Below are 12,339 nucleotides of genomic sequence, written 5' to 3' on the forward strand. Positions count from 1 at the left end.
ATACCTATGTCTTGAATTTGAAAAAATCACATTTTATTTTTCCAATAAAGAAGGGTTCGGTGAACGCGCATATGAAACTGGTGGGGTTCAGTACCTCCAACAAGGTTAAGAACCACTGGTCTAGCTTAAATGTAAAAGTATTTACCCCCTCACACCACTGACCCGCAGCAGCATGGAGGAAGAGAGAGTGATTTCAGTGTGGTTCTCGGGCCCTTGATCATGTTGGCCCCTTGTCGTCCATTCCCTGTCTCTTCTATTGGCTGACGCCGTCGGTGGCGGGTCCTTGGCACGTTCTGCATAGCACTCTTATGACATCACCGTCGCCATCTGTTGGCGTAGTCATGAAGCTTCCACCTACGATATTCTATTATGCAATCCTTCTGAGGTTTATCAGTTATTAAACACGCAATAGTATCATTGCAGCATCAATGAGTGAGAGGTAGAGGTGGTGTGTTTAGTATGTAACTCCACGCGTCCTTCTCCTTCTACTCATGTATACAATACAATATTAGCTAATGCTATCTGAAGCTAAAAACAACATCCAGTAGTACTACCGGTGTCCCAGTTGAACTGGATTCCAGTTTAACTGGATTCCAGTTCAACTGGTTGAGTTTGTTTATGTTTTCCACTCCTTGAGCGTCATTTGACGCTGTACGAGCCGAATCATATGTGGTTACCAGGTTCGTCATTTTCACCTTACTTGTGTGTCTGAAGTGTGACCAGACAATATTAAAACAACTGAAGCATCACTTCATGTAAATGCGCATGTGGAGATCACCTACAGACAACAACACAAAATATGCTGGCCAAGAAACAGAAAATATATAACATTCCAACTCCACCGACGGGATTCGAACCCGTAAATCTGAAAATATAAATCTCAGCCATGATGGTTACTCATTACACCATCGACCGACTCAAACAACACCGTGCTTGAACGATATACGTCTTGTCAGCTGTTTACAAATCACCGTTTAACATGGATGAAATAAACCCCACCATGTTAACTGGTGATATTCATAATATGACACAGGCAGACGCTGCCAACGCAGCCTCAAAAACGAATTCAAAAGCCATGTGTTACGGACCAAACACCAGCATGGACATCTGAAAGGATATTGCTTTGTTTTTTAGTCTAAACAAATGCATATAGTGACCATTACAAAGCAAATATCAAACGCTATGAAAGTAGCCGCTGTGAGATACGAACCCAGTCATGCTTTCAAAAGGTATTAATCCACTGCTCTACTGCTTATAATATACCGTCCAGATGTTGAAACAACAAGGTGAATATTTATTATTGACTATTTGCTTGTAGCTGTTCGTAATTGAGAAAAACTGTCGTAATTGGCTACACATTCATCACTGGCTACATTCAAATAGAGGCATGGTTTGGCAAGGGATTTTATTTATTTTTTGGCCGTCAAATACATGCAGGACAGTAATGATCTTTGTCCACAGGTGGTTCCCCCACACAAAGGCTGTGATACCAGCTTTTACAAAGCGTGCACTCCGTCTGGAAGAAAAGGGCAAACAAAAAAAGATATGCTTTAGGACAGTTGTATAATAAAACATTACAATAATCAACTTCAAGTGCTCCAAACTTGCCTTACCCATTCATCATGGGTGTCATGTTCGCCACACACCCGACATAGCTCCGACAAATCATCTGATTACAGATAGCCATGTTATTGGCTGAAATAAATAGCACTTGCATAACAACTGAAAACAAATTAGAACCCAACCCGTTTCCTTGATGAGCTGTTGGGCTATGTCCATTCGCAGATGGCTGATCCCCTGCTCATCAAAGGGACCAGCCACTAGTTTCATCAACAATCGACAAAACAAGTCCATAATTACCAGTTTCCAGAGTGTCTGCTTGTATTTGTTGTACTTGTGGAAATGTAGGGCTGGACTGAGGTGGGGATGGGGACTGAGGTGAGGATGGGGACTGAGGTGGGGATGGGTCAGTAATTGTGGATGGGGAACCAGTTTGCCATTTGTGTGGCACACGTGGTGTTGGCTCTATGGCTGAGTTGGTCTATATACTTTATGCAAGGTCTTGCCCTTCTTTGACATTATATGTCAGCACTTTTTCCATCCATGCTGACGATGATAAATGGCCCGTCTAAACAGCTATATATATATATATATCCTTTGCCACCTAATTTGCTAATTGACTTCATCCAGTGATTTCAATGTCATTGTTACTGTTTTTCCCAACTGTTGGGAACAGCTACAAGTAATTTGTCAATATCAAATATTCAACTTACTTTTTCAACGTCCTAACGGTAGCTCAGGCCATTAGCGGTAAGACAGTGGAATAATAGGCCTACCCTTTGAAAGCATGACTGGGTTCGTATCTCACAGAAAAACAAAGCAATATCCTTTCAGATGGCCATGCTTGTCTATTGTCTGTAACACATGGCTTTTGCATTCGTTTTTGAGGCTTGCGTTGGCAGCGTCTGCCTGTGTCATATTGTGAATATCACCAGTTAACATGGTGGGGTTTATTTCATCCATGTCAAACGGTGATTGTAAACAGCTGACAAGATGTATATCGTTCAAGCAGGGCGTTGTTTGAGCCGGTTGGTGGCGTAATGAGTAACATTCATGGTTGATATATATATATTACCCAAATGTAGGGGTTCAAATCCTGTCGCTGAAGTATGAATATTGTTTATTTTCATTTGTATTTTTTGGCCAACATATTTTCTGTTGTTGTCTGTAGGTGATCTCGACATGCGCATTTTACATGAAGTGGTGACGTTAACGTTTTTTCGCCAAGGTTTTCTACGTTGTCTGGTCACACTTCAGACACACAAGTTACGTGAAAATGACGAACCTGGCAACCACAACATCTGGCGGAAAAGGTAAACAAACGCCACCAGCTAAACTGGAATCCAGCTAAACTGGAACACCGGAAGTCCTAAAATATGGTCTGTCCAGAAACAGTGAATTATATCTTATATGTTCCGTCACAATATATTGATTATTCTTACACAACTTAGCAATACGTGTTTGATTGGTTAAAACAACGTTTCTACACACGATGCTGTTTGGGCGCTGTATCTCGCCCCGGGCAGGCTGCAGTACCTAGGACTCTGGCGCTATATGACGCCCAGGGCTGGGAGGCAGTTTAGAATCTTGGCGACTGATGTCGCCCAAGGCAGTAAACGGGTTAAAGAAAACAATAACAGGCCAGGGTCAAAAGGAATACTAATTACCATTCTGTATTTTGTAGGCGATCTAAATTGTGGTCTATCCCTCCACTGGCTCCGTCGTCCTCACCACTGTCACTGTCACTCCCAACGTCTGACACAGCTGGCTCAAACATATATGGTTGGACTCACGTCGATTTCTCCATCTGAGGACGGCTCAGGGGCATCAGAGAGCTCACTGACCCTTTCATCCTGTTCAGCACCAACAGAAACAGACGAATTTTCGCTGAAATCACTCTCACTAGAACTGCTAGCCATGGTTGCAACACCGGTGTTTCAGTTTAACTGGATTCCGGTTTAACTGGTTGAGTTTGTTTACCTTTTCTGCCAGATGTTGTGGTTGCCAGGTTCGTAATGTTCATGTAACTTGTGTGTCTGAAGTGTGACCAGACAATGTAGAAAACCTCGGCGAAAAAACGTTAACATCACCAGTTCATGTAAAATGCACATGTGGAGATCACCTACAGACAACAACAGAAAATATGCTGGCCAAAAAATAAAAATGAAAATAAACAATATATATTCATACTCTAGCGACAAGATTCGAACCCGTACATTTGGGTAATATATATATCAACCATGAATGTTACTCATTACGCCACCAACCGGCTCAAACAACGCCCTGCTTGAACCATCTAAGTGTTGTCAGTTCTTGTCAGCTGTTTACAAATCACCGTTTAACATGGATGAAATAAACCCCACCATGTTAACTGGTGATATTCACAATATGACACAGGCAGACGCTGCCAACGCAAGCCTCAAAAACGAATGCAAAAGCCATGTGTTATGGACAAAACACAAGCATGGCCATCTGAAAGGATATTGCTTTGTTTTTTTTGTCTGAAAAAGTGCATATAGTGACCATTACACAGCACATATCAAACGCTATGAAAATAGCCGCTGTGAGATACGAACCCAGTCATGCTTTCAAAAGGTAATAATCCACTGCCTTACCGCTAATGTCCTGAGCTACTGTTCAGACGTTGAAAGAACAAGGTGAATATTTATTATTGACTATTTGCTTGTAGCTGTTCCCAACAATTGGGAAAAACAGTAACAATGACATTGATCACTGGATGAAGTAAATTAGCAAATTAGGTGGTAAAGGATATATATATATATATATATATATAGCTGTTTAGACGGGCCATTTATAATCGTCAGCATGGATGGAAAAAGTGCTGACATAATGTCAAAGAAGGGCAAGACCTTGCATAAAGTATATAGACCAACTCGGCCATAGAGCCAACACCACGTTTGCTGCACAAATGGCAAACTGGTTCCCCATCCACAATGACTGACCCATCCTCACCTCAGTCCAGCCCTACATTTCCACAAGCACAAGAAATACAAGCAGACACTCTGGAAACTGGTAATTATGGACTTATTTTGTCGATTGTTGATGAAACTGGTGGCTGGTCCCTTTGATGAGCAGGGGATCAGCCATCTGCGAATGGACATAGCGCAACAGCTCATCAAGGAAACGGGTTGGTTTCTACTTTGTTTTCAGTTGTTATGCAAGTGCTATTTATTCCAGCCAATAACATGGCTATCTGTAATCAGCAGATGATTTGTCTGAGCTATGTCGGGTGTGTGGCGAACATGACACCCATGACGAATGGGTAAGACAAGTTTGGAGCACTTGAAGTTCATTACTGTAATGTTTTTATTATACAACTGTCCTAAAGCATATCTTTTGGTTTGCACTTTTCTTCCAGACGGAGTGCACGCTTTGTAAAAGCTGGTATCACAGCCTTTGTGTGGGGGAACCACCTGTGGACAAAGATTACTGTCCTGCATGTATTTGACAGCCAAAAAATAAATAAAGTCACTTGCCAAACCATGCCTCTATTCATCCAGTGATGAAGTTGTAGCCAATTGTGATAGTGTTTCTCAATTGGGAACAGCTACAAGTAAATAGTCAATAATAAATATTCAACTTGTTGCTTTCAACGTCTGAACAGTAGCTCAGGCCATTAGCGGTAAGGCAGTGGATTATTACCTTTTGAAAGCATGACTGGGTTCGTATCTCACAGCGGCTACTTTCATAGCGTTTGATATGTGCTTTGTAATGGTCACTATATGCACTTTTTTTAAGGCTAAAAAACAAAGCAATATCCTTTCAGATGGCCATGCTGGTGTTTTGTCCGTAACACATGGCTTTTGCATTCGTTTTTGAGGCTTGCGTTGGCAGCGTCTGCCTGTGTCATATTGTGAATATCACCAGTTAACATGGTGGGGTTTATTTCATCCATGTTAAACGGTGATTGTAAACAGCTGACAAGAACTGACAACACTTAGATGGTTCAAGCACGGTGTTGTTTGAGCCGGTCGATGGTGTAATGAGTAACCATCATGGCTGAGATTTATATTTTCAGATTTATGGGTTCGAATCCCGTCGGTGGAGTTGGATGTTATATATTTCCTATTTCTTGGCCAGCATATTTTGTGTTGTTGTCTGTAGGAGATCTCCACATGTACATTTACATGAAGTGATGCTTACGTTTTTTCGCCGACGTTTTTTTTTATATTGTTTGGTCACACTTCAGACACACAACTAAGGTGAAAATGACGAACCTGGCAACCACATATGATTCGGCCCGTACAGCGTCATATGACGCTCAAGGAGTGGAAAACGTAAACAAACGCCACCAGTTGAACTGAAATCCAGTTAAACTGGAACACTGGTACAGTTACACTCGTGACGTCACGCGAAAGTCTGCGCAGGCTGCTAAAAATCCGTTTATCTTGTCAATTATTTTGCTTGTACTCCCCAAAATACAAGAATTTCACCAAACGATCAAGTAATATACATAGAACTGAACTGCTATCCCCATTTAAGTAAAAAAAAAAACACATTTCAGTAGGCCTTTAAGTTTCTCTTCTCTAGATTCAGTACACTTCTCCCTTTATATCATAGTGGTTGTGCTATACTGTGGGTGTTGCCGCCGTGCAGTCACGTGACCCAGCAGTGCACTGATGGCTGCAAGATGGCAGAGAGGAAGAGGAGCGCTGTTTGGTTTTATTTAGTTGCAGATCACGTCACTGCAAGCTGCAATGTTTGCAGAAAAAAATAAGATACTGTGGCAACACCACAAATGTAAACAAACACCTGAAAACCCACCCTAAAGAGACCTTAATTGTCATTCAAATGTGCATATTGATGACACATTGCTGTCCCCGTCACAAAATTAGATTAGCAGATTTTTTAAGTAAAAAGTATCGATATCGGCAATACTGACCCTGTATGTACTTGGTATCGGATCGATATCAAAATGTTGTAGTATCGCCCACCCCTACTGCAGTACATTCACACCATAAATCTGGATTAAGTGTTTGTTTTTATTCGCATAGCAAATTATAAAATATTACATGTTGTTTTGTTAGCACTGTATGCTCTCAGTCAAAAACAGTTGCCACCGGCATGCAGCCCTGAAGTTCAAAAAAAAAATCCTGAAGCAATATTCTGTCTTGTCCCCCCCCAAAGGGTCCCGCTTGCCTTGCACCAACACTATAGCTTCAGAGTGAATTTTAGAGCTTCGGCATACACAAATAAAACTTTGATAAAACCCCACTGCATGATACTTGCACTTTATCTCCAGCTCTACTACTCCACCTCAATTATTCATCTAACTCAAAGACCACTCAAGTTCAATCAAGGCCACGCTCCCATCTGTCCCACCGGGAAGGTGCTCGGCTAATTTGCTCTGTCTCTGCCAGTGCTACTCCATGGAGCAGCGGGGGGTTACATTTTTCACAGCGCTCTCTTCCTCTTGTTGGGCTTGTCTGGCGGACATGCACCACAGGTCTGACTCCTCTGTCTTTGTACCTCATGCCTTGTTGCATTTTACATACGACCTCGCTGGAACAAATAACCTCTGACTAGTTAGCTAGTGAGCAGCTCAGAAGCATCCCGACATAATCAGCCTGCTGAGCAGCTGAGTCGGATTTACATAGCGGAGCCATGAAAGGCTTCAGCAGCAAAGAGAGGAGCCCATTGTCTTCACAGGGTTAGCAGGGACTTTGGAGGCAGATGCAACGACTGATAATGATGTGGTGGGATGATGGGAACGATGGGAGGACATGGTGGGAGGAACAGAAGGAGGAGTTTAAATGTAGCCCTCTCATGCTTTTCATGTTAATGCTGGTTGTAGTGCACTGAAAAAACTGAAACGTGGACTTTAGTTATTATGTCAAGAGAGTTCACATAGCTGTATCAGCTTCGTTGAAACCAATAATATTAACTTGAACCAATTTTTCTTGTTCTTTTTTTCCATGTTTCCTTTTTTTCAGTGTGTGTCATGTATATTATCTTGAGATAATTCCTTGGATCATTATACAGTGAGAATGCTCTGGCACCTGGTATACTCACAGGTGTCAGAAAACAAGGAGTAATGATAAATCCTCACACTGCAGCCAGCTGTCACACTCATCAGTGTGTTCCATTTGCCATGTCTTCCCTACACTAACCTTTTCAGGCAACTCAAACTACTTGGTTAAAGAGTAACGTAGCACCAGGTAGTGTTTAATGCACTCTCTAGTTGAGAGAGTCAAGTTTTAGTTAACTTTATTCCTTAATACAGCATCACTGCTCTGCGGATCCATCACACAGCCCTCAGGGATTATAGTAAACACTATCAGCATCATGCATGTACATTACAATTTCTTTATCATTATCAGTGTCATGAATCGCTATTGCCATCCTAACCACAGCAGGTCTTTGGCATGTTTCATGGCCATCATATTATTGTTACAATGTTCCATCCTCTGGTGAACATTAATATCAATGCAACATTTCACTGCAATCTGGAATGCACTTTCTTGGAGAAAGAAAGAGAAATACCAAAGGGAAAACAAGTTAGTTGATGTTGTTCTAAGTGAACAGGAAGAGGATTTTGTTTTGTGTGAGTGCACATGAGGATTATTCTCTGGGAATATAAAAGGTTTTTCTCATCTAAAGTGTTTCCCAAACATCAAGCCTTAAGAGTGATCCTCACGTTGACAGAATGCACAGGCGGGGCATCTGCAGCTGCATTCATGTGAGACATTGAACTTAATATTTCAAATGTAAACATATTATTATTGCTTTCTGCTAACCTGATTATGTGAAATGTGTTAACATAATACATTTAATTAAAGTCAATGTTTCACTGTATGGAGAAAGTGTCAATTGCTGCGCAAAAATATAAATTATTTCCACGTTGACCTTGTTTACCCCTGACCTTTTGATGTGAAATCAATCAGATTACAGCCATGGGAAATTGAGCAAGCTAGCAGGGGAGGTAACCATAGAAACAAAGCTTAACTAGGTGTTTTCCCCTAAAGGCTCTTCGCCCAACCTCACAGGATTATATGTTTATTAGAGAAAACATATACAATGTGAGCAGTACAGTGCAGCAGAGCCTCTGAAGGTGTGCTGACCAAACCAAAAATAACTGGTTACTTACTTTTCTGAACGAACTACCAAAACTGTTCCAATTCACTAAACACTCAAATAAAGATAAAGGCTGTGCATACAATCCTCAAAAATACACCATAAGAAAGAAAGGAGGACAGATACATAAAACGATGTGTCTGCCCCAAATTTCTGGAAATCCTATTGAGCAGAGGATGAAAAAGAAGCTTAACATGCGAGCACTGTGCAGCGGAGCTTCATCAGATCTGATGTGAAAGAGATCGCTGTGGGATTAAACCCACGTCAGCACAGGAATGGTAGACGGTGAGAGGAGGAGGGAAACACAGAAACTCTCTTTTTCTCAAAATCATATAGAAGCGCCCCGGGATCAACACACAACCTTAAAATCAGGGAAAGCCACCTTAAGTCTGGTACACTTTAAGAATGAAATGCCAATCAGGGTCGTAGAGTGCCCAGTGAGTGGAGACATCGTGCAGGGAGAGAGATAGTGAATTAATGGACTTGTAATTTGTACTGCTGAGGAGGAATGGCTTCACTTCAGCCCTGTGAAATGAGAGAGCAGACACTTGAGTAGTACATAAACAGAGGGAATGACACAGTGCTGACACAGAGGGTGTGTAAATATCCAGCTATATGTCAACATACCAAAAGCCACACTCTCTATCCCTCTTTTCACTGTACTTTAGTGGAAATACCCAAACACAGACTCCTTACAGCGTGATCTTCTGAAATGTGAAGACATGCCTTGCTTTACTGTGCTTGATCTTGCTCCTTTTCTCCAGTTTAGTGGACCGGATGTCTAAATGACAACTTAGTGATGTGCACAAATGAATCTTGTTAGGGTCTCTTGTATGCCTGTCTAAGTGGTCTTTTCTTTATTTGAATGAACTTTTTGTCCTCATTTCTCACAGTGCATACAAAACAAAACAAAACATTTATTAACTATATTACTATAAATTCAAATGATAAATAATGACCTTAATGAATGAAATGAAATCTAGACCACAAGGAGAAAAAGAGAGTTTGGTGTTATTTTATTACCGTGAGTTGATCCAGTGTTGGGGGGGTGGGGTTGTCTAGCCAAGCTGGTGTGAAGAGGAACCGGCTCTGAATGTACTGCAGGAAAGGAGAGCAGGTTTTATTGAATTATATTATCATTTAGACACGTGTAGAATTGTTTCCTAAGGTTTCAGGTTTCAAGGTTTTATTTGTCATATGCACAGCAGATACAACGTATATGTTGGCAATCAAAATCTTATGTCGCGTGCTCCTCCAACAACTCAACATACATGGTGCAAATAACATAAATAAAATAGTGCAAAAAGAGAGAAGAATATTTACAATAACAACAATAAAGATTTGAGGATGTGAAATATGTACATATGTGGAATACATTGAGAGTATTTAAACACTTTACTCTGTGGAATGAGGAGGTATGGACAGATGCATATATTATGTATAGCAGATGTGTATGGCAGATATGTATAATATATAGATATGTGTACTATAAACAGATATGTATGGCAGATGTGTATAATATATATATATGTATGTGTGTGTGTACTATAAACAGATGTGAGTAGACATTCACACAGCTCAGGAGTTCAGTAGTCTTATAGCCTGTGGTATAAAACTGTCTCTGAGTCTGGTGGTCTTGGTCCGGATGCTGCAGTACCGTCTGCCAGACGGCAGCAGACAGAACAGATTGTTGCTGGGGTGATGGGGGTCCTTTAATATCCTACCGGCCTTCTTCCTACACCGCTGGGTGTAGAGGTCCTCCATGGATGGCAGCTCCGTCCTGGTGATGTGCTGAGCAGTTTTCACCACCCTCTGTAGAGTCTTACGGTTGAGGGCGGTGCAACTGCCATACCAGGCGGTGATGCAGCCAGTCAGGATACTCTCGATGGTGCACCTGTAGAAGTTGCAGAGTATCCTGGAGTCCATGTTGAACTTCCGCAGCCTGCGGAGGAAGAAGAGCCGCTGTTGAGCCGTCTTGGATATGACCCTGGTGTGATGTGTCCATGTCAGGTCCTCACTGATGTTTACCCCGAGGAACCTGAAGCTGCTGACTCTCTCCACAGGAGTCCCGTCGATGGTGATGGGTGTGTGTGCCTCTCTCTGCCTCTTCCTGTAGTCCACAATCAGCTCCTTTGTTTTGCTGACGTTGAGATGGAGGTTGTTGTCCTGGCACCAAGATGTCAGGGCTCTGACCTCCTCTCTGTACGCCGTCTCGTCGCCGTCTGTGATCAGGCCGATGACGGTCGTGTCGCCAGCAAACTTGATGATGGTGTTGGAGCTGTGTGTGGCCACGCAGTCGTGCGTGAACAGGGAGTAGAGGAGAGGGCTGAGCACACAACCCTGAGGGGCTCCGGTGTTGAGGGTCAAGGTAGATGAAGTGTTGCTTTTCATTTCCTGTCTCAGGTCAGATTCAATGGGCTTCTGATGACAGGGATCTCATACTCCATGGTTTGGATTTTACCACTGGATTGAAATGATCACCTCAAACAGCTGTCAGTCAGACTCCAGCAGGTTTAACCTGACCACAAACAACCCAAAGGAATATGGGGGAAACTGGTCGTGTGAGATATGGGAGTACCAATCATATGCTCATCGCACTGACAGCCTTTCAGTGGAGACAGCCATGGTCATGGTTGCTGGGTTAGTTAGTCAATGTTTGTCATGTACGTAGATCATATTACTGATAATGATTTAAGTTGTTTATTCTGTGTGGCCATTTGTATTCATCCAACAGGGAAACAGCCATCAGCTCCAGCAGCTGACGTGTTCACCACGATGCAGTGATTCAGCAGGGTTTAATGTTACAGCATGACATCACTGTTTCACTTTATAACAGAGCCCTGAGGGGGAGCAGACGTGTTAAAAAATAAATTGTAAAGCTACAGTACATTTAACTAAACTCACGCCCTTTGACAGGGAAAACAAAAACCATATTATTAATCTAGGGTCATGTAGTGTCCTGTTTCTATTTGGATTTGATTAATAAGTACATTACGAACTACAAACAAAGATCCCCTTAACAGCAGCTGATAAAAGTTGAATACGTGGGAATTCTGTAGATCATTCGCCTTTATGTTACAATAACAGCTTAGCTAGCTATAGGTTTTGGATTTCCAATCTGCAAAGAGTTGTGCTTCCTATGTTTAGATGCAGTGCTACCTGTGCTGTGTTCTGAGGAGGCAGGACGGCTACTTTAATGAGTGGTTCACAAACAAGAGCCCCATGGCACATGCCACACTGAAAACCTGAAACGTTGACTTAAATTAAATGTATTATGTCTTAACTGTATTAAAAATAGGTAAAAAGCAATAATGTTAATTTAACTTAATATTATTGCTTTCAACTAACCTAATACCGTTATGTAAAATATGTTGACATAAAAGAATTCATTAAAGTCAACGTTTCAGTTTTTCCAGTACAGGTTAGCAGCTTTAAAGTGTGTTTACTATCAGATTAGACATTTTGCTTGAAATATAATATAACACATCAAACACACTCAAGAAAAAAAACATTTGATTGACCCCTTTCCACACAGTAAGATACATGGAATTGCTAATACACTTATGCTAAGAGGTGGATCATTTATGGCCAAAGCACCTGAAATCAATTCAAACATCAAGGTCCATGTCTAACAACGGGATGACACAATAAAACAAAACTACAACCTCAATACGAATGAATCCG

General features: G+C 41.6%; 1 protein-coding gene and 1 long non-coding RNA gene across 2 annotated transcripts in view; one reads left to right on the top strand and one right to left on the bottom strand.

The window, feature by feature from the left end:
* The window catches only part of LOC134883277 (receptor-type tyrosine-protein phosphatase gamma-like), a 407,948-nt gene that overhangs the window by 313,991 nt on the left and 81,618 nt on the right, over positions 1-12,339 (top strand). The gene's annotated exons all lie outside the window — the stretch shown is intronic.
* LOC134883280 (uncharacterized) lies at positions 1,468-1,872 on the bottom strand. The gene is made up of 3 exons (XR_010168258.1): positions 1,746-1,872; positions 1,614-1,669; positions 1,468-1,516 (listed from the first exon to the last, which is right to left on the bottom strand). It is a non-coding gene; the product is annotated as an uncharacterized LOC134883280 (long non-coding RNA).

Source organism: Eleginops maclovinus, chromosome 20, assembly GCF_036324505.1.
Source record: "Eleginops maclovinus isolate JMC-PN-2008 ecotype Puerto Natales chromosome 20, JC_Emac_rtc_rv5, whole genome shotgun sequence".
Taxonomy (NCBI): Eukaryota; Metazoa; Chordata; class Actinopteri; order Perciformes; family Eleginopidae; genus Eleginops; species Eleginops maclovinus.